This window comes from Grampus griseus, assembly GCF_964374135.1.
Source record: "Grampus griseus genome assembly, chromosome: 5".
Classification (NCBI taxonomy): Eukaryota; Metazoa; Chordata; class Mammalia; order Artiodactyla; family Delphinidae; genus Grampus; species Grampus griseus.
In genome coordinates this window covers 57,706,187-57,727,487 of record NC_138998.1, presented here as the reverse complement: position 1 = coordinate 57,727,487, position 21,301 = coordinate 57,706,187, and the positions used below count along the sequence as shown (strand labels likewise).

Below are 21,301 nucleotides of genomic sequence, written 5' to 3'. Positions count from 1 at the left end.
CTCGCGAAATTGAGCGAGGTTACGGAAGCCGAAAGTATTGGGCCAAGCTTTTCTGGAGCTAAGGGAAGACTGCGGATTTGAGGTAGTGATGTGTGTAGCAAGTTTGCTTTGTAAAATTTCCGAGGTATTAGTACATTGAAATGGCCCGAGCTCTAATCTGTGATAGATAATAATTCATCCTCTTATTTAGCGAGGCACTTCAAAGTGCGAGTGTTAGGAGGAGAACTCCAAACGGGTTACAAAGTTTCTTCCCTCGAAGTATTCGCTGCATAAGTCATTACCTGCGCCTCAGGCATAATCACGTTAAAACGACTGATCTAGGAGATTTCCTGATAGGTTAAGGGCAGAAGAAAGGCAGGACACTAACATTTACTAAACTCTGTAGCTGTGTTCTCTAGCCATACCCTGTTCACTATTAGTGCTTTTAGAGTTAAAACCAGAATGGCCTTAATGCCTACATGTACGCATATATACATTCTTTTTTATTTCTTCAGTTTAAGTGGTTTCTCAAAATTTAGTGCCCATAAGGTTTACTGTATAGTGGGTACACTAAAGTCAATATGCTATACTTAGGGGTAATTAAAGTGATTTTTCAGAGGTAATTGTGACAGGCTTCCCCCCTCCCCCCCCCCCCTTACTTACTGACTTGGGAACCTAACCACTGTACCTCATCGTACTCTCATTTTGGAGATTGAGGAAACAGGCCCAGAGACTCTCAATATATTTGCTCAATATCACCAACTGGCAAAAGGCTAGTTTGAATTTCAACCTACGACGGAATGGATCTTCACTGACAGAGTTGCTGGAGGAAGTATTTTTATCATATAGAAGGTCAAACTTTAATATTGAAATAATGTGGCTTTGTTTTATTACAATATATTAAAGTCTGTATTACTTAAGTTGTGTAGTTTAGCCTAGTCCTCTTGAACAAAAATAAATAGCAGTTATTCTGTCACCTTCTGCAGCTTTGCATATTTGGGGAGATTAGTTTGCCTTTCGTTGTCTCCCCACCCAGCCAAAGTATAGTGAATGCCTTCACACTATTTTGGTTTACAATTACAGGTGTATTTGAATTCATTTTCTGCTGGGATAGGTACCTTTGACTTTAAAGGGGACAGGGTATGGGATCTTTGAGGTAGGACTGGAGGGAGTGAGGAGAGAAAGTGAGGAACTAGTTTTGCTTCTTATCTTGGAGAAACCAGTCCCACAGATGGAGCTTCTCAAGGTGGACATAGAAAGAAGACACTTTTATTTTCACTTCTTGATTTAAGTTTTTTGGTTACTGGTTTGACTGTTAAAAGTATTTAAAAAATATTTTCCAAGTAATTTTTCCACATTAAGCAGTACGAGTGATTAAGTGAATATATGGGAGGTAAGAGAGGGCAGGGCATTCAAGACAATCATATCTTTGGTGTCTTCACCCTGGGCCTATTTTTACTGTGATGTCAAATTCCATTTCTAAATAAACATATATGTACATCTTTTAACAAATGCTCTCTAGGCCCTGGAGATATAAAGATAAACAGAACAAAACAAAACAAAAAAACCCTGGTTCTTGGCTGGCACACAGTTCAATGGAGGAGTAGACATAAGAAGAAACAAATATGGCACAGTGGTAAGTACTACTGTTGTGGATACCTGCTATGTGTCTGCTTAGTTCCCCCTTTTTTTTCTGGGAGATGAAGTAGTGGGAACTGATGAAGGTAAGAGAGAAGAGGAGGAGGCAAGTATGTGCACTTCAGGATGAGGGAGCAATAGGATTAGAGGAGTAGAGATATGAAAAAGCAAAATGCTTTCTGGAGACTGCAAGATTGAAATTGAGTTAGGTAGGGATATTTTAGTTACGGACATTTTGGTTGTTTAAGTGTGTCGTTTCAGGTATTTTTCCTATAATGAGGCCACTTGGTTTCATTCATAAGTATGAGGTGCAAGAGGTTTAGATTACAGCTTTGTTACCGTATAAGGTAGCTTTGTTCTATTCAAAGTTCTATTCGAGGGACTTCCCTGGCAGTCCAGTGGTAAGACTCTGAGCTTCCAGTGCAGAGGACATGGGTTTGATCCCTGGTCAGGGAACTAAGATCCTACATGCCTTGTGGCACAGCCAAAAAAAAAACCAAAACTAAACACCCTCTCCCAAAAAAATCCCAAACTTCTATTCAAAGTCCCCCTAAATTGACTCAAGAAAGAGTGAAGAAGACTAAATGGAAAGTATGGCTAGACCAGCCAAAAATCCATCCTCGTTATTAAAGAAATAATTTAAACTACAAGCCCTTGTGATGAGGGCTGGTACATCTTCATTCATTCAGTAATCTTTGTTTCCACCACCTTCTCTTTTCATTTTTTTCTATCACAGACCAAGACATCTCTTTAAGAAAAACATTGCTAGTCTAGTATTTATCCACTTGAGTGTGCTCTAAGATCATTATGTGTATCAGATTTTCTACCCTTTACCAGAAAACCAACTGCCAATTAAACAAAGATTCAGGGATGGGAAACTGTGACCTATCATATAAAGTCATTTTAAGATAGTTGTGTCTCTTAACACCTTCTCCATTTTTTAATTACTGGTAAATGTTTTGAGGATATTATTTTAATGTAAATCAGCTCATATATCATTGTCTAGGATTGATTAGCTCAGTCATTTTGAATTACTTTTTCCAAGAGGAAAGATCATTGGTTTTAGTTCCAGTCTGGGCTGGTTAGATTGAACAGACCCATGGGTGAATACTGCACAACTCCAGGGAAGGGTGGTGGTGGTGGTACTGATGCATTTACATCATAATCCATGTACAATACACATGGCACTTGCAGAGATGTGCATGCAGTGCTTGACCATACACAGTGGCCACCTGCATTGCTATTCTCAGCCAGCTATTTATCCATGTTTGTTTACAAAAAGGACTTGGAAATAGAATGAGGATATTTAAGAAAAAATCCATCATGATTGTTGAAAAAACAAACCAGTTGAAAGATGTGTAGAATACTTGCATGGAATAGATAGGTCAGTATGCTTACTCTCAGGTACTTTGTCATGACTGCTTATAAAGATACGTGCACACACACACACACTTCTTAGATTCTCATTTTGTGGCAGTTTCTCAGAATACTGTGCAAGAGAACATGTCAAGGTTATAACCAAGAAAAATTGACAGCTTAATTGATGCTAAATAAATAGTATTCCTTGTCAATACATTCTGGGTTGGTTTGATACTCATTTTTAATGCATTTGGGTGTTTCTTTGAAAAAGAGTAGTTGATCATCTTTTTATTAATTTTTTTCTTTTTGGCCCCACTGAGCAGCTTGTGGGATTTTAGGTCCCCGACCAGGGACTGAACCCGCGTCCTTGGCAGGGAGAGTGCAGAGTCCTAACCACTGGACCTCCAGGGAATTCCCTGATCATCTTTTTTAAAAAATTTATTTTATTTATTAAACTATAGTTGATTTACAATATTGTGTTAGTTTCAGGTGTACAGCTTGAGATTCTTTTCCATTATAGGTTTTTACAAGATATTGAATATAGTTCCATGTGCTATACAGTAAATCCTTGTTGTGATCATCTTTTAATTATTGAACAGTAACTCCTTTTCATTTTATTGATGGCAACAACAAAGAAGAATTTCAGAGACGAGAAATGTATTATTGCGTTAGTATATTTCCCTCCTTAATGGAATCCATTGGAAGAGCCAGCCTATCTGGGTAAAGATTCAACTTTGATCCTACTCACTTTAGATATGACATTTTATTATTGGTAGACATAAAGTGGTCAAATTTCCAAATGCAATTAATTGAATGAATGAATTAATTCATCCAGCAAATATTTGTTGAGAGTTAGGCACTCTTTCAAATGTTAGGGATATAATAGTGGAAAAATACACCAAGATTCCTGCCTTCATGGAGCTTACATTCTGGTGGAAAGAGACAGACAATGAGCAATAAACATAATAAGTAAATGTTAGACGGTGTTAAATCCTATAGAAAAAGAAGAAAGTCAGGGTTAGGGGCATTGGAAGTGAAGAGGGTTGGGTGTAGTACTTTTAAATAGAATGGTCAGTGCAGGTCTCATTGAGAAGATGACATCTGAGCAAAGACTTGAAGGAGATGAAGGAATTAGTCATTCAGCTTATTTGGGAGAAAAACGTTCCAGGCAGAGGGAACAGCCAGCACAGAGGTCCTAAGGCAGGTGAGTACTTGGTATATTGGGAACAGCAAGGAAGACAGTGTGGCAGGAACAGGGTGAGAATGGAGGTGCAGGATTTGTAGGCTATTGGAAGAACTGGCTTTTACTCTTTGTGGAATAGGAGTTGTTTCAGGGTTTTAAGCAGAAAGGTATTATGACTTTCATTATAAAAGTTTTGGCTGCCATATAGGCTGGAGTTAACTAAATACCTATTGCTCTTAATGGAAAGGAAAAAGTTTTATAGAAGGCTATCTTTGATTTCTTGGAAAACATAATTTCTTTTTAAAGTTTACCCATGATTGCATAGAATGAGAATACGAATTCTTGGCTGCAAGAAGATTAAGAGTGTGAGCAACTATTACCACGATGTAGGGAGTTATCATAGGGGGAACAGTTTAGCCCAGGAGTCCTGGTTGTATTTTGGGAGCAGACCATCTAATCTCCCAAGCCTCTCTTGTCACCTTTAAAACTCAGGGGTTGGACACAATGAACTTTCAGATCTAACCTTTAACATTCTCTGTCTGTGATAAAAACAGTCCAAGTGCTAAAACTGCATATCTGTCTTTAAGCCACTATGCTTCTTTTTCTATGAAGAAGGTAGGAAGTTCTTTTCCTATCGTATTGCATTGCTGGTAAGTGTGGGTTCCTACTGTGGATCGTCCCTTTAAATGGATGAGATTCTCTAGTTCCAATTGGTTGTGGATAGAAAAGAGACCAGCCACAGAAGTCACAGACATTGGTTGGTCACTCTCAGGAAACCTGAGTGTGACAGTTCCATGAGGTAGTCATTGCACTGGGGGATCCTGTTTTTCAAGTGCAGAAATTAATTAGACACTGATTTAGAAACCTCATTGATGATGTTTAATGTCATGTGCACCAGAAAGTCATGGAGTATCAATATATTCTCCCATGAGAAGCCAGCTCTTGTCAGTAGAAGTTTGTTTGTGAGCCTGGAATCAGAGCAAAAGCAGGCTGTTGGGTGATGTTAATGACTAATCCCATCAAACTATGTAGTCTTATGCATTTATTTCCTCTATATGAGTATTTCTGCTAAGGCTGTCTGATACTCTGCTCACCTAGGAACCCCCTCTGTCTCTTCCTCTTTCTCTCTCCCCCACCCTCTTCCTCTCTCCTTCTCTCCCTGTCTTTCTCTCCCTCTCTCTCTCTCTCTTCTTGCCTCATATATATATATATATATATATATATACATATTTATAGTTATAGTCTCCATATATATAATATCTATTAGTTATATTCTCCATATATGTCATTATATATATGTAATTATAGTTTCTGTTTTTGAAGCAGTTTTCAAAGATTTTTTTTAACCTTTTTTGAAATGGAAGCCCAATGTACAAAACAGGTAACAACAGAACTATCTTTGTTGGAACAATTGACAGGAAGATATTGAGCAATCTATTAACACCTCCCCCATTTCTCCCTGCCTTGCCATGGCTGGAGAGGTACCTTTAAGGAATATCTCAGACTTGTTAGCAGATTACTCCTTCAGGCAGGGTTCAGTATCATTGATTATGTTTCAGCTTAAGTTATAATCATATTCTACTCATTGTTCTCTATATCTATACTGTAGTCTCTCTGAAATTGTATATTTTTCAAATTTGCCAGCCATACACACACTTTCTTTTCTGCTTGTAACCACTTCCACAGGTGGTGATTCTTGTTCATTGTGCTTTGATTCTTCCTGGTTTCACTTTTTGAGAAAGTAATCTGGTTTCCAAGTTCAGGAGTGTTCCATTGCCCTAATAAATTTCACTATGAAACCCTTTATGATCTGGTCTCTGCCTACGTATCCTACCTCATTTTCAATCCTTTCTATCATCATCGGGATTCAACCACATGGATTTTCTGATATTTTCTAAACACTCCCAAGTTTTTCCCAGTTCAGAGCTTTTGTACTTGCTGTTTTTGAAATGCTTTTCCCTAAATTTTCTTTATTTTGTTTTTTTAAATATTCAGGTCTTAGTTTGAAGGAGACCTCTTCTGTCTCACAGCACTCCATTTATTTCCATCATAACAGTTATCATAGTTTATTTTCTTACCGATTATTTGTCTTACCCACTAAAATATAAGTCCATGAGGACAGGGCCATATCTATCTTGTTCATGACTGTGTACTCAATAGCTAGCTCAGTGCCTGGCACATATGAATGAATGACAATATACAAATATTTACATGCAGATATCACACTCAGAGTAAGGGATGAGACATAGTTTGTCATATATGTCACATATATGGCTGAGCAAGGCTAAATTAACCAGGTTGCTGAAGGGGACCTGGAAATAATTTCCAATTCTGGGCCATGGGACCACCTTTTGCCTTGGGAGGTAGTTACGGCAAGCAAAACATGTCATCTGGAAATTATAGCAAAAGACAAAAGGTGGTATTCCAAAAAAGTGGTTCATATTATTGGTTCAACATGGAATAAAAGTGTTTTCTGGACGGGTGAAGGGAGCATGGTAACTGGATACTCCAGAAGCAGATGGGTTCATTTTTTAAAAAAACTTCAAAGGAGTTCTTTTCTCCTTTTGCTCAATTATGAGTTACTTGGTGTGATAACTAAAAAAGCAAATGTAATTTTCTTTCTTCCTCCCTTTATATTTTTCTTCTCCCTGGTTTACATTTGGTTATTGTCTTTTATCTTGTATTAATCTTTGTTGATTTCATTGTATCTGTGATTAAGGACTGCCCTCTCTGAGGTGTGACTAGGAATAATCGCTCTGCAGTATTCTGTGCATATAGGACAAATATCTGCATGCGTGTTATATTAGTCAGGGTTCTCCAGAGAAACAGAAACAGTAGGATGTGTGTATATATATAGAAAGTGATTTATTTTAAGGAATTGGCTTATGTGATTATGGCGTCTGACAAGTCCAAAATATGCAGGGTGGGCTGGCAGGAGAGCTGATGCTGTAGTTCAAGTCTGAAGGCAGAATTCTCTGCTGGCAGAATTCTCTCTTGCTTGAGGGAGGTCAGTCTACAGTGTTAGTCTGGCCTTCAGCTGATTGGATGAGGCCCACCCACATTATGGAGGGCATTCTGTTTTACTCAAAAATCCACCAACTTAAATGTTAATTTCATCCCAAAGCACCCTCACAGAAATATCCAGAATGTTTGGCTACATATCCAGGCACCATGGCCCAGCCAAATTGACACATAAAATAACTATCACAAATGTGTTGTACTTCAGTGCCACATTTTAAGACAACGATGCTTAATTGGAGTAGTACAACCCCATGATGGCAAAGCAGCTAGAGACCATGTTATGTGAAGAACAGCTGAAGGGATAGGAAATGGTTAGAAACTCAGCATCGAATAAAGAAAAAAGAACGAAGAGAATTGAGGACAGTCTCAGAGACCTCTGGGGCAACGTTAAACACACCAACATTCAAATTATAGAGGTCCTAGAAGAAAAAGAGAAAAAGAGAGGGTCTGAGAAAATATTTGAAGAGATTACAGTTGAAAACTTTCCTAACATGGGAAAGGAAATAGTCAATCAAGTCCAGGAAGTGCAGAGAGTCCCATACAGGATAGATCCAAAAGAAACATGCCAAGACACATATTAATCAAACTATCAGAAATTAAATACAAAGAAAAAATGTTAAAAGCAGAAAGGAAAAAGAAACAAATAACATACAATGGAATCCCCATAAGGTTAACAGCTGATCTTTCGGCAGAAACTCCGCAAACCGTAAGTGAGAGGCAGGACATATTTAAAGTAATGAAAGGGAAAAACCTACAACCAAGATTACTCTACCCAGCAAGGATCTCATTCAGATTCGACAGAGACATTAAAACCTTTACAGATAAGCAAAGGTTAAGAGAATTCAGTACCACCAAACCAGCTTTACAACAAATGCTAAAGGAACTTCTCTAGGCAGGAAACACAAGAGAAGGAAAAGACCTACAATAACAAACACAAAACAATTAAGAAAATGGTAATAGGAACATACATATTGATAATTACTTTAAATGTAAATGGATTAAATGCTCCAACCAAAACACAGGCTGGCTTAATGTATACAAAAACAAGACTCGTATATATGCTGTCTACAAGAGACCACTTCAGACCTAGGGACACATACAGACTGAAAGTGAGGGGATGGGAAAAGGTACTCCATGCAAATGGAAATCAAAAGAAAGTGGAGTAGCAATTCTCATATCAGACAAAATAGGCTTTAAAATAAAGACTATGACAAGAGAAAAAAAGGACAGTACATAATGATCAAGGGATCATTCCAAGAAGAAGATATAACAACTATAAATATTTATGCATCCAAAATAGGAGCACCTCAATACATAAGGCAAATGCTAACAGCCATAAAAGGGGAAATCGACAGTAACACAATCATAGTAGGGAACTGTAACACCCCACATTCATGGATGGACAGATCATCCAAAATGAAAATAAGGAAACACAAGCTTTAAATGACACATTAAACAAGATGGACTTAATTGATATTTATGGGACGTTGCATCCAAAAACAACAGAATACACTTTCTTTTCAAGTACTCATGGCACATTCTCTAGGATAGATCATATCTTGGGTCACAAATCAAGCCTTGGTAAATTTAAGAAAATCGTAATCGTATCAAGTATCTTTTCCGACCACAATGCTATGAGACTAGATATCAATTACAGGAAAAAAACTGTAAAAAATACAAACACATGGAGGCTAAAGAATTCTTATGCTACTAAATAACCAGGAGATCACTGAAGAAATCAAAGAGAAAATCAAAAAAATAAATAGAAACAAATACAGTGAAAACACTATGACCCAAAACCTATGGGATGCAGCAAATGCAGTTCTAAGAGGGGAGTTTAGAGCAAAACAATCCTGCCTCAAAAAACAAGAAAAATCTCAAATAAACAACCTAACTTTGCACCTAAAGCAATTAGAGAAAGAAGAACAAAAAAACCCAAAGTTAGCAGAAGGAAAGAAATCATAAAGATCACATCAGAAATAAATGAAAAGAAATGAAGGAAACAATAGCAAAGATCAATAGAACTAAAAGCTGGTTCTTTGAGAAGGTAAACAAAATTGATAAACTACTACCCAGACTCATCAAGCAAAAAAGGGAGAAGACTCAAATCAATAGAATTAGAAATGAAAATGGAGAAGTAATAACTGACCCTGCAGAAATACAAAGAATCATGAGGGATTACTACAAGCAACTATATGCCAATAAAATGGACAACCTGGAAGAAGTGGACAAATTCTTAGAAAAGCACAACCTTCTGAGACTGAACCAGGAAGAACTAGAAAATATAAACAGACCAATCACAAGCACTGAAATTGAAACTGTGATTAAAACTCTTCCAACAACAAAAAAAAGCCCAGGGCCAGATGGCTTTACAGGCGAATTCCATCAAACATTTAGAGAAGAGCTAACACCTATCCTTCTCAAACTCTCCCAAAATATAGCAGAGGGAGGAACACTCCCAAACTCATTCTATGGGGCCAGCATCACGCTGATACTAAAACCAGACAAAGATGTCACAAAGAAAGAAAACTACAGGCCAGTATCTCTGATGAACATAGATGCAAAAATCCGCAACAAAATACTAGCAAGCAGAATCTAACAGCACATTAAAAGGATGATACACCATGAACAAGTGGAGTTTATTCCAGGAATGCAAGGATTCTTCAGTATACGCAAATCAATGTGCTACAGCATATTAACAAACTTAAGGGGAAAAACCATATGATCACCTCGATAGATGCAGAAAAATTTTTCGACAAAATTCAACACCCATTGATAAAAGCCCTCCAGAAAATAGGCACAGAGGTAACTTACCTGAACATAATAAAGGCCATATATGACAAACCCACAGCCTACATCATTCTCAATGGTGAAAAACAAACCATTTCCTCTACGATCAGGAACAAGACAAGGTTGCCCACTCTCACCAATGTTATTCAACATAGTTTTGGAAGTTTTAGCCACAGCAATCACAGAAGAAAAAGAAATAAAAGGAATCCAAATTTGAAAAGAAGAAGTAAAGCTGTCACTGTTTGCAGATGACATGATACTATACACAGAGAATCCTAAAGATGCTACCAGAAAACTACTACAGCTAATCAATGAATTTGGTAAAGTAGCAGGATACAAAATTAATGCACAGGAATCTCTTGCATACCTATATACTAATGATGAAAAACCTGAAAGAGAAATCAAGGAAACACTCCCATTTACCATTGGAACATGAGAATAAAATAAATAGGAATAAACCTACCAAAGGAGACCAAAGACCTGCATGCAGAAAACCCTAAGACACTGATGCAAGAAATTAAAGATGATACAAACAGATGCAGAGATATACCATGTTCTTGGTTTGGAAGAATCAAGATTGTGAAAATGCCTATACTACCCAAAGCAATCTCCAATTCAGTGCAGTCCCTATCAAACTACCAATGGCATTTTTCACTAGAACAAAAAATTGCACAATTTGTTTGGAAACACAAAAGCACCCAAATAGCCAAAGCAATCTCCGATTCAGTGCAGTCCCTATCAAACTACCAATGGCATTTTTCACAGAACTAGAACAAAAAATTGCACAATTTGTTTGGAAACACAAAAGAACCCAAATAGCCAAAGCAATCTTGAGAAAGAAAAACGGAGCTGGAGGAATCAGGCTCCTTGACTTTAGACTATACTACAAAGCTTCACTAATCAAGACTGTATGGTCCTGGCACAAAAACAGAAATATAGATCGATGGAACAGGATAGAAAGTCCAGAGATAAACCCATGCAGATATGGTCACCTTATTTTTGATAAAGGAAGCAAGAGTATACAGTGGAGAAAAGACAGCCTCTTCAATAAGTGGTGCTGGGAAAACTGGACAGCTACATGTTTAAGAATGAAATTAGAAAACTCCCTAACACCATAACCAAAAATAAACTCAAAATGGATTAAAGACCTGAATGTAAGGCCAGATATTTTAAAAACTCTTGGAGGAAAACATAGAACACTCTATGATATTAATCACAGCAAGATTCTTTTTGACCCACCTCCTAGACAAATGGAAATAAAACCAAAAATAAACAAATGGGACCTAATGAAACTTAAATGCTTTTGCACAGCAAAGGAAACCATAAACAAGATGAAAAGACAACCCTCAGAATGGGAGAAAATATTTGCAAACGAAGCAACTGACAAAGGATTAATCTCCAAAATATACAGGCAGCTCATGTAGCTCAATATCAGAAAAGCAAACAACCCAAACCAAAAATGGGCAGAAGATCTAAATAGACATTTCTGCAAAGAAGATATACAGGTTGTCAACAACCACATGAAAGGATGCTCAGCATCACTAATCATTAGAGAAATGCAAATCAAAACTACAATGAGGTATCACCACACACCAGTCAGAGTGGCCATCATCCAAAAATCTACAAACAATAAATGGAGAGGGTGTGGATAAAAGGGAACCCTCTTTCACTGTTGGTGGGAATGTAAATTGATGCAGCCACTATGGAGAATAGTAAGGAGGTTCCTTAAAAAACTAAAAATAGAACTACCATACAACCCAGCAATCCCACTCTTGGGCATATATCCTGAGAAAACCATAATTCAGAACGGGTCTTGTACCACAATGTTCATTGCAGCACTATTTACAATAGCCAGGACATGGAAGCAACCTATGTGTCCATCGACAGATGAATGGATAAAGAAGATGTGGTACATATATACAATGGAATATTACTCAGCCATAAAAAGGAACAAAACTGAGTTATTTGCAGTGAGGGGGACCGACCTAGTCTGTCATACAGAGTGAAGTAAATCAGAAAGAAAAAACAAATACCATATGCTAACACATATATATGGAATCTAAAAAAAAAAAAAAAGAGGTTCTGATGAACCTAGCGGCAGAATAGGAATAAAGATGCAGACGTAGAGAATGGACTTGAGGACATGGTGATGGGGAAGAGTGAGCTGGGACGAAGTGAGAGAGTAGCATTGACATATATACACTACCAAATGTAAAATAGATAGCTAGTGGGAAGCAGCTACATAGCACAGGGAGATCAGTTTGGTGCTTTGTGACCACCTAGAGGGGTGGGATAGGGAGCGTGGGAGGGAGATGCAAGAGAGAGGGGATATGGGCATATATTTATACGTATAGCTGATTCAGTTTGTTGTACAGCAGAAACACAACATTATAAAGCAATTATACTCCCAATAAATATGTTAAAATAAACACAGAAATTCTGCATCTTTCAAACTACTGGGTTCCACACTTGTCCATACCCAGTGTCTTTCTGAGTTGAATCATTATGTCTTACTTATATCAGAGTTACAGTATGAATTGTAGACATTTCACTATCCTTTGGCTTGAAATTGCTTTAATTTCAGTTAAGGGCCTTTATCAACAAAACATCTAAGCTAGTAATGCTTTTATTTTACTATTTCTAATATCTAGAACATAAGGAGATTTCTTATCCAGCCTGGTGATTTCTGCAAAATAACTTCCATGTTGAGCATTGAGTAAAAAATTTTCTGCCTTTTGCATGAATCATTGACCCCAGGTGACTTCCGTTTTTAAGCTATAAAACATCTCTCCTAATTGTAACAAGCTAAGGATTTACTGTTAACTGTCTCATGCCCATTTCTGTGGCCATATTTCAACCCCTTCCCCAGCAATAATAAACAAAACCAAGCATCATCCTGTTAGGAAAGTTTTTTGGTTTTGTTTTTGTTGTTATTTTTCTGTGACACTTAGACCTTTCATTAGCTGTTGGTCCAGATTTTATTGTATTCATTTTTTGTATTGAATTAATTTATTGTATTCATTATTGGCATCATGGTGACTAGTATGAATGTAAGAGTTGTAATTCATTCATTCATTCACCTAATGTTTACTGAATATCTACTTGTGCCAAGCACCTCTAGGTGCTGGGAATTCAGTGGTGAACAAGTCACAGAAACATCATAATTGAAAAAGGTAGCATGAATGGTTATTGCCGATATTTTGCTTTCATCCTGATGAATCTTCCTTAATTCTATAATTCTGGATATGAAAGAAAAGTGAATTATTTCTATAGCTTTTATCAGTTATACAGAATAAAAGCACTAGTACTCTTGTTAAAATTTAGAGAAGAATAAAATCCACAATAGTATAGTATAATTTTACAATAACACATATCATTATGTTGATTATCTCTGTATAATTAAAATGTTTCCAAGCCTTTGCCGTTGGCTTTTATTTCTGGCCAAATTAAGGATAACTCATTTCCTGAACTATATAACAAACGAGTATCTGTAGGATCCTTGGAATTAGTGGAATAAGAACTGAATTGGTGAAATTTTTATACCATTTACTACGAAATTTATTTTATGGAATAGTCTGAGTTGACATAGCCCCCTTTCCCAGTGTTCATGGAGAGAGAGAGTGTTGAATTTTGAGCAAGTGTTCTTATGATAGGTTTTATTAAAAATGACTAAACAAAAATACATTTTATGGGGCTTCCCTGGTGACGCAGTGGTTAAGAATCCACCAGCCAATGCAGGGGACACGGGTTTGTGCCCTGGTCCAGGAAGATCCCACGTGCCACAGAGCAACTAAGCCCATGCACCCCAAATACTGAGCCTGTACTCTAGAGCTTGCGAGCCACAACTATTGAAGCCCGCATGCCTAGAGCCCGTGCTCTGCAACAAGGGAAGCCACTGCAATGAGAAGCCCGTGCACCACAACAAAGAGTAGCCCCTGCTTGCCACAACTAGAGAAAGCTTGTGCACAGCAACAAAGACCCAACACGGCCAAAGATAATAAATAAAATTATTTAAAAAATAAGAATAGTAAGAATCTGAAAAAGAATTTATTGATGTCTCTCTGTAAGTGAATCAAGTGGATGTACAGCAGCAAGAAACACAGCATTGAAAATCAGCTACACACTGTTATAAAAATAAAATACAAAAAAAAGAAAAAAAAGACAAATTCTTACAGAATTCGTTCAGGGGCTGTGATGCAACCTGGACAGACCACATCTAGACCCACACCTGGATGGGACCTAAGGCTGGACACTCATGGGGCTGAGAGGCTTGGTGAGGATGGGCCAGCAAATGCAGCCCCTTAAGAGTAATACTGCCTGGTCCCCATTCCTTGGGTCCCAAATCTCCAGGTGCAGGGGACCCTTCCTACAGCTAAAACATGCATGGGACACCTAGAGGATGGTACACCATCTGATCGGGAAGAATTTGGAAAAGGCACCTCATCTCCTCATCTCCGGGTGGTCGGGTTCCCCCCTCCAGCCTCTTCCCTTACAATCTCCCCACTTGGGGAAGTCAGCACCTTCAACATCCTTTTTCGTACAGTTTGGAATTTGTCCGGAGCATGAAGCGGAAGGGGGTAACCAATGAGAGACAAGCCCTAGGTGTTTGGACAGGCATGTGCCACTCTAATTTCCAATCAGGAAGAGGAATTGACCAAGGGCTCAGCTTGCCCCCGTAACCAGAATAGGGCTTGAAGCAAACATGCTGTTTTGTGGCCAGTTCCCAAAAAAACAAGTTGAAAAATGGAGCTCGGGACACTACAATTCACAAACCTGCAGGGTTGTAAATGATACCTATCAACGAAAAATGTCTTGAGGTATGTCATCGAAAAGGACTTGTAAGCAAGGCAGAATTGCAGGAAAGGGATTTCAAGAGGTAGATTGGACTCGCCATTAAAGCACATGAAAAGCAGCTGAACTTCGCCAATGACGCACAGGCAGGCAATGCAAATCAACACTACAAAGAGGTATCACGTCCCACCAGTCAGAATGGCCATTCTCACAAAGAGTAAAAACCAGAAATGGAGGTCAGGGCATGGAGAAAAGGGAGCCCTGTTATGCTGATGCTGGGAATGTAAATTGCCAATGGCCACTCTGGAGAAGTGTATTGTGTTTCCCCAAAAATCTAAAAAACAGAGCTACAGAGCATACGGCACTTCCATTCATGGGCATATATATTGGGAAAACCAAAAATCGACAGGACACAGGTACCCCAACGTTTAGTGCTGCTCTGTTTACAAGAGCCTTGACTTGGATACAACCTAGATGTCCTTGGAAGGAAAAAATGGATAAAGAAGATGTGGTACTTATGTACAATGGAATATTACTCAGCCATGAAATCAATGAAATCAGGCCAGTTGCAGCAACTTGGGTGGACTTAGGTACTATCATTCTAAGTGACATAAGTCAGACAGAAAAAGAGACTTATCATAAGATATCACTTATAGGTGGAATCTAAAAATGGCTACACGTGCACTAAATTACAAAACAGAAACACAGTCACATCTTTAGGGCTTCCCTGGTGGCGCAGTTTTTAAGAATCCATCAGCCAATGCAGGGGACACGGGTTCGAGCCCAGGTCCGGGAAGATCCCACATGTCGCGGAGCAACTAAGCCCGTGTGCCTTAAATACTGAGCCTGTGCTCTAGAGCTCGCGAGCCACAACTACTGAGCCCGCGTGCCACAACTACTGAAGTCTGCACGCCTAGAGCTCACGCTCTGCAACAAGAGAAGCCACCACAATGAGAAGCCCATGCACCACAACGAAGAGTAGCCCCCCGCTCGCTACAACTAGAGAAAGCCCGCACTCAGCAACAAAGACCCAACACAGCCAAAGATAAATAAATAAAATTATTAAAAAAATACATTTTATACAAGAAATATTGCTACTAAATGGATTAATAGCATGTCAATGCTGAAATTTTCTGGGCAATCTCATTATTTACAGCCTGTTTACCTATTTGTCTTTTTTCAAACCTTGAGCTCATGTGTGAGACTTTTTGGCATGCTTGCCCATTTAGGTTGTATACCCTCCCAGTTTTCCTGAAACTCTGTCGTAAGTGTTCATTTCAGTTCCATGCAAGACCCATACTCACCTTTGGCATGTGATACACTTCTCTAAGGCTAGCCTAAACTTATCACATCTTCAGTCTTTGAGGGAACCATGAAAATCCTCTTAGATCTTCGTCACTTGGGCCTCTACTTGCACTCTTCCAATGGATTATATTTTATTCTCCCAAGGCCATGCAGTGAGCAAACACCAGTTCCCTATCCTGTCATTGACTGCAGACTCCTGTATTATTAAATTCTGAAACTTTTCAATTTTATTAGAAAAGAAGAGAACTTAATCTCTCCTTTGTTCTCTAGGAAATTGCTTTTCCTTTGTTCTCCAGGAAGTCATTTTTAGTTCCCATCTTCTTCTCTTCCAGTAACTTCTCTTTTGTCCTCTTTTATGAATAAATCTTCTAGCTGATCTCCCTATGTGAAGTATCTGAATTATAGTCATTACAGTGGTAATAAAATTTGACTATACAATCTAGTTTACATACCTGTAGAAATTTGAGATGTTTTGATAGTATGATTTATGAATTATTAATTGATTTTTTTCCTGGTATAAATGATTAAATGGTGATCCTCTTCTCAGTTGACACCTACATAGAAGGATATCCATTATATTAGGGATTGTCAATAATAGTATAAATGGAGAAAATCAAAAGCCTTGACTTGTATTACAGCTATGACTGATTAATTGGTACCAGACTAACGCTTATGCAATAAAGAACTAAAAAAAAGAAAACGTGAAAACATATATGAAACAACTGTTTTCAGACATTGTACAGCAGGCAGTGCAAGACTACAGTGTCTGAGAGAAGGAAATCAAGCTAGATAAGCCCTACAATTGCCCAGTTTTCTGGCTGGAGGCACTTCGTAGACAGTGGTGCATAGAGGTAGAACACAGACAAAACAGGGCAGCCTTGCTAAACTGAGGGGGCAAATATCAGAGTTAGAGAGGCTTAAGAAAGTTAATTTATGGTGGAGAGGACCAAAAAGAAGGGAGCTAAGCAGGGTAAGAACTCCAGAAATTTGCATGGATGTCCCTTTGAGTATTTGAATATTAAGCCGTACATATATGGGGTGAGACCCCGCAAGACCAGATAAATGCCTACCAGGGAGGGAACAACTATAGGGAAGCTGTAAGCTGAAAATCCATCAGAGTTTCACAGCGTTGGAGATGTTTGAATTCTGACCAACTAGGGTGGAAAGGCCTGTTCACACTCAGGGAATTCAATAGAGATCCCCAAAGGGCTATACCATTAGTTTTACTCCTAAGAAGAAGGGCTAAAACTATCCCTAGAGTAAAATCTGTTCTAGACCCACCTTAATAAAGTTGAAATAGAAGCTGCAAAATGATCATATTACTCTTCAGGTACAGGCATACCTCGGAGATATTGTGGATTCCATTCTAGACCACTGCACTAAAGTGAATATCACAATAAATTGAATCACATGCATTTTGGGGTTTCCCAGTGCATGTAAAAGTTATGTTTATACTATACGGCAGTCTATTAAGTGTGAAATCTAAAAAAAACTTAAAAAACCACGTACATACCTTAATTAAAAAATGCTTTATTGGGCTTCCCTGGTGGTGCAGTGGTTGAGAGTCCGCCTGCCGATGCAGGGGACACGGGTTCGTGCCCCGGTGCGGGAAGATCCCACATTACACAGAGCGGCTGGGCCCGTGAGCCATGGCCGCTGAGCCTGCGCGTCCGGAGCCTGTGCTCCGCAACGGGAGAGGCCACAACCATGAGAGGTCCGCGTACCGCAAAAAAAAAAAAAAAAAAGGCTTTATTGCTGAAAAAATGCTTCCCATCATCTGACAATGCAGAGTTGTAACAAACCATAGTATCTGTGAAGCACAATAAAGTGAAATGCAGTAAAACAAGGTATGCCTGTAAATTAATTGCCTACCAGAACAAAACTCAATTCCCTTTAATGAAACACAAAAATCACTCAACAATAAAATTCATCATATTCAACATTCATCAAAAATTGCTAGACATGTGGAAAATCATGAAAATGTGAGCCGTAGCCAGGTGAAAAAATCCATCGATAGAACCAGACCAAGAAATAACAGAGATGATGGAATTAACAGACAAGGACGCTCAAAGCAGTTATTATAAATATATATAAAGATTTGTAATGGTAATGGAGATAGAGGCAAGAAAAGGGAGCTTTGTCATTTTCTATGTAAATGAAATGAATTCCCTTGGAATGAATTCTGGGGCAAGTATAGGGAGAGGAGAGAATGGTGGTAAATCCTTCTCCCTGTCTTCCTCTGATGGGTTTACTCTCTATGAATCACCCTTTCTTTCTGGGACTTTGGTAGGTTTGCTGAGGTTCACCACACTATGACAACTGGAGAGCAATGGAACAGAGAATTCTGAAGAGACGGTATGGCACAGCAAGTGCCTGCTGACAGCCATAGAACCTTTGTGGTCCAAGAGGTATATGAAAAAACAGTGAATTTCTCTGTGTCCACAAGAAAGAAAGGGCCCAGAATATAGGTGAGATAGAAACACTCAGCAGACTTGCAGGAGGTTTACCAGTCTTTCAGCCTGGGTGAGAAGAATCCCAGGGAGATGGGAGAAGATAAGAAGAGGATGCTGCCACATCCCAATGGATTATCAACAACACAATGGTGAAACATGATCTCCAAGGATACCAGTTTCCAAAAATGAGACCAATTAAAATACAAAGTGGATAACCCTTCTACCCAGATGTCATAGTGGCATATTTAAGTTCCCCAGCTCAGCAACAGCCAGGGTAGAGGAAGAGGACAAAGGGAAAGTAATCTTAAATAGGAATGAGTTTTCATTTTGGTACATCTTAGTTTTTTGTCAAGCAGGCTAAAAAAATGATTTCCTGCTCCCCAGTTGCTTTTCTAATCATCTAGCTTTAGATTTGTCACTGGATAATTTTAGAGATGTGCTCATTTCTGTAGAGGAATAAATGTGAAGCCAGCCTATAAACCTATGAGAAGTTAATGTGCTTTGTGTAGATAAGCAATTTAAAAACTAATATGTAGGTACATTATTGAGAGGAAAGGTAAAAGGGCACAGTAGAAAGCTAAAAATAGATGATTTTCTGTATCATTTTCGAGATGTGATGATTAAGTACTTGCATTCTTCGCTTTGTCTTATCAGCAAATACACAGCTGCAATAAAAAAAAACTCCATTTACCCTATAAATGTGATCTGAAAGAACTAAATCCTGTGTCTACCTGGTTAAAGCTTTTCTTCCTTAAAACAGGATGATTTAAGAGGAATATACATCTAGGCTCAGCCTTAGTAGTCCCTTGCCACTCACATGGTTAAATTTACTGTGGATTGCACATTCATGTAGTGTCCCTGGCTAAAATATAGAAGCTCTACTAATATTACCTCATCATACTATAATTTCCCTGGGACATAGACTTTCATTTCTTCAAGATTTGATTTTAAAATGTTATCTAGTTTTTAGGTCACTTGAACTTTGTTGGTTCTCAGCTTCTAAAATAATCCAGGCCTTTCCAGCTTTAAATTTCTGTGATAGTGTGATTTATGTTTGAAAATAAAAGTACTTCCTTTTCAAAGAAAAATACCCCAAAGTATAATTTTATCATTATTAACACCAAATTGGAACTTCCCTGGTGGCACAGTGGTTAAGAATCCGCCTGCCAGTGCAGGGGACACAGGTTTGAGCCCCGGTCCTGGTAGATCCCACATGCCGCGGAGCAACTAAGCCCGTGCGCCACAACTACTGAAGCCCATGTGCCTAGAGCCTGTGCTCCACAACAAGAGAAGCCACTGCAGTGAGGAGCCCTTGCTCCGCAATGAAGAGTAGCTCCTGCTTGGTGCAACTGGAGAAAGCCTTCACGCAGCAACGAAGACCCAATGCAGCCAAAAATAAATAAACAAATAAATTAAAAAAAAAACCAAACACCATATTGACTCATTAATTCATCCTTCTATGCCAATAGTTTGGAAAGAAGTGACACTAACAACTAAAAAAGAAATGTCTCCCTTTTTTTCAAGAATTGGTGACCTAAAGAGAATGCTTATGTTGGGCACACTACTTATAGATCTAGAAAGCTAATATATTTATATTTACGTTTAATAGCACAACAAATCAAATTATCGCAAGATGAGAAGTTTTATATACATACATAGATAGCAGTATCTACATATATGTTCATATAAATATATATATATGAATAAGTGTGTCATGGCTTCATTGGCATAAAATGTGGAAATTGGAAGAAAGGTGGAAGTTTTTACCATATTTTTCTAATGCTACGTGGTCAGCCTAAACTGGTAGATTCATATATTCCTGAACATCATGATAATTAGAGCTAAGAAGTGAATTAGATTACCAAATAGGCCTCAGTGGTCATTTGTTTTCTTTTGGCTGCCTAACATCCATTTTTCCTAATTTTGGTAACAGTACCCACTTTTTCCCCACCCTCTGTCCTTGGGCTTTGTGTGGCCTAAACAACTGAGTCTAAGAATAGGCATGTGATTCAGTACAGGCCAATCATCACGTTTCATTCCTCTGATTAAATTGATTGGTTTAGGAATGGGCAGGTGACTTGATTTAGTCCACTGAGAGTTAAGCCCAGGAACTCTGATTAAACTGTTGAAAGGACCTTGTGTTTTTTACTTTATTATTTTTATTTTATTTTATTATTCTTTTAGTATTTTTTCTGGACTTCAACCTGAAACTGCTATCAGATATCTTGACACTTCGAATAAAGTCTACACATAAGAGAACAGAGCTGAGAGATGGAAAGATGCTGAATCCCAATGACATCCTTTGAAATGCTGGGTGAAGCTGGGCCTGAAGATAAAGCCACCTCTATAGTTTTCAGATACTTATGTCAATAAATACTCTTGTTTGCTTAGATAACCTTGAGTTAGATTTTATATTACCTCCAAAAGAGTACTATATTGGATATTTTCCATTTGCCCTCCAAATTCACTCTCTACTCTTCTCTACCCTCTCTGTGCCCCAGGGGACTAACCTATCTGAATTGCATCAAAGAGTTCTGTTGCCCTCTGGTTTCTGGTTGTGTTCAGCCAATGGAAGTCTCTCTGGAGACTGAAGTCAGGGCAATTATTCCCCGTTTATTCCTAGGGGCTCTCACTGGTAGATACGAATAGGTTGGCTGGTCCTTCTTGCAGAGGCTGTAGATCCTGTCAAGTGTCCTTCTCTCTCCAGGTTTGAGTAGCTTTTTTCTCCCTTCACACCATCTGATGTAGGGGAGTAGTACCTCCCTACAATTGCTAGTCCTGG

General features: G+C 38.5%; 1 long non-coding RNA gene across 1 annotated transcript; it reads left to right on the top strand.

Moving 5' to 3' along the window:
* The first annotated feature begins 38 nt into the window (after positions 1-38).
* On the top strand, positions 39-20,851 carry LOC309823430. The gene is made up of 3 exons (XR_014296830.1): positions 39-82; positions 1,502-1,615; positions 20,704-20,851. It is a non-coding gene; the product is annotated as an uncharacterized lncRNA (long non-coding RNA).
* The last annotated feature ends 450 nt before the right edge of the window (positions 20,852-21,301 follow it).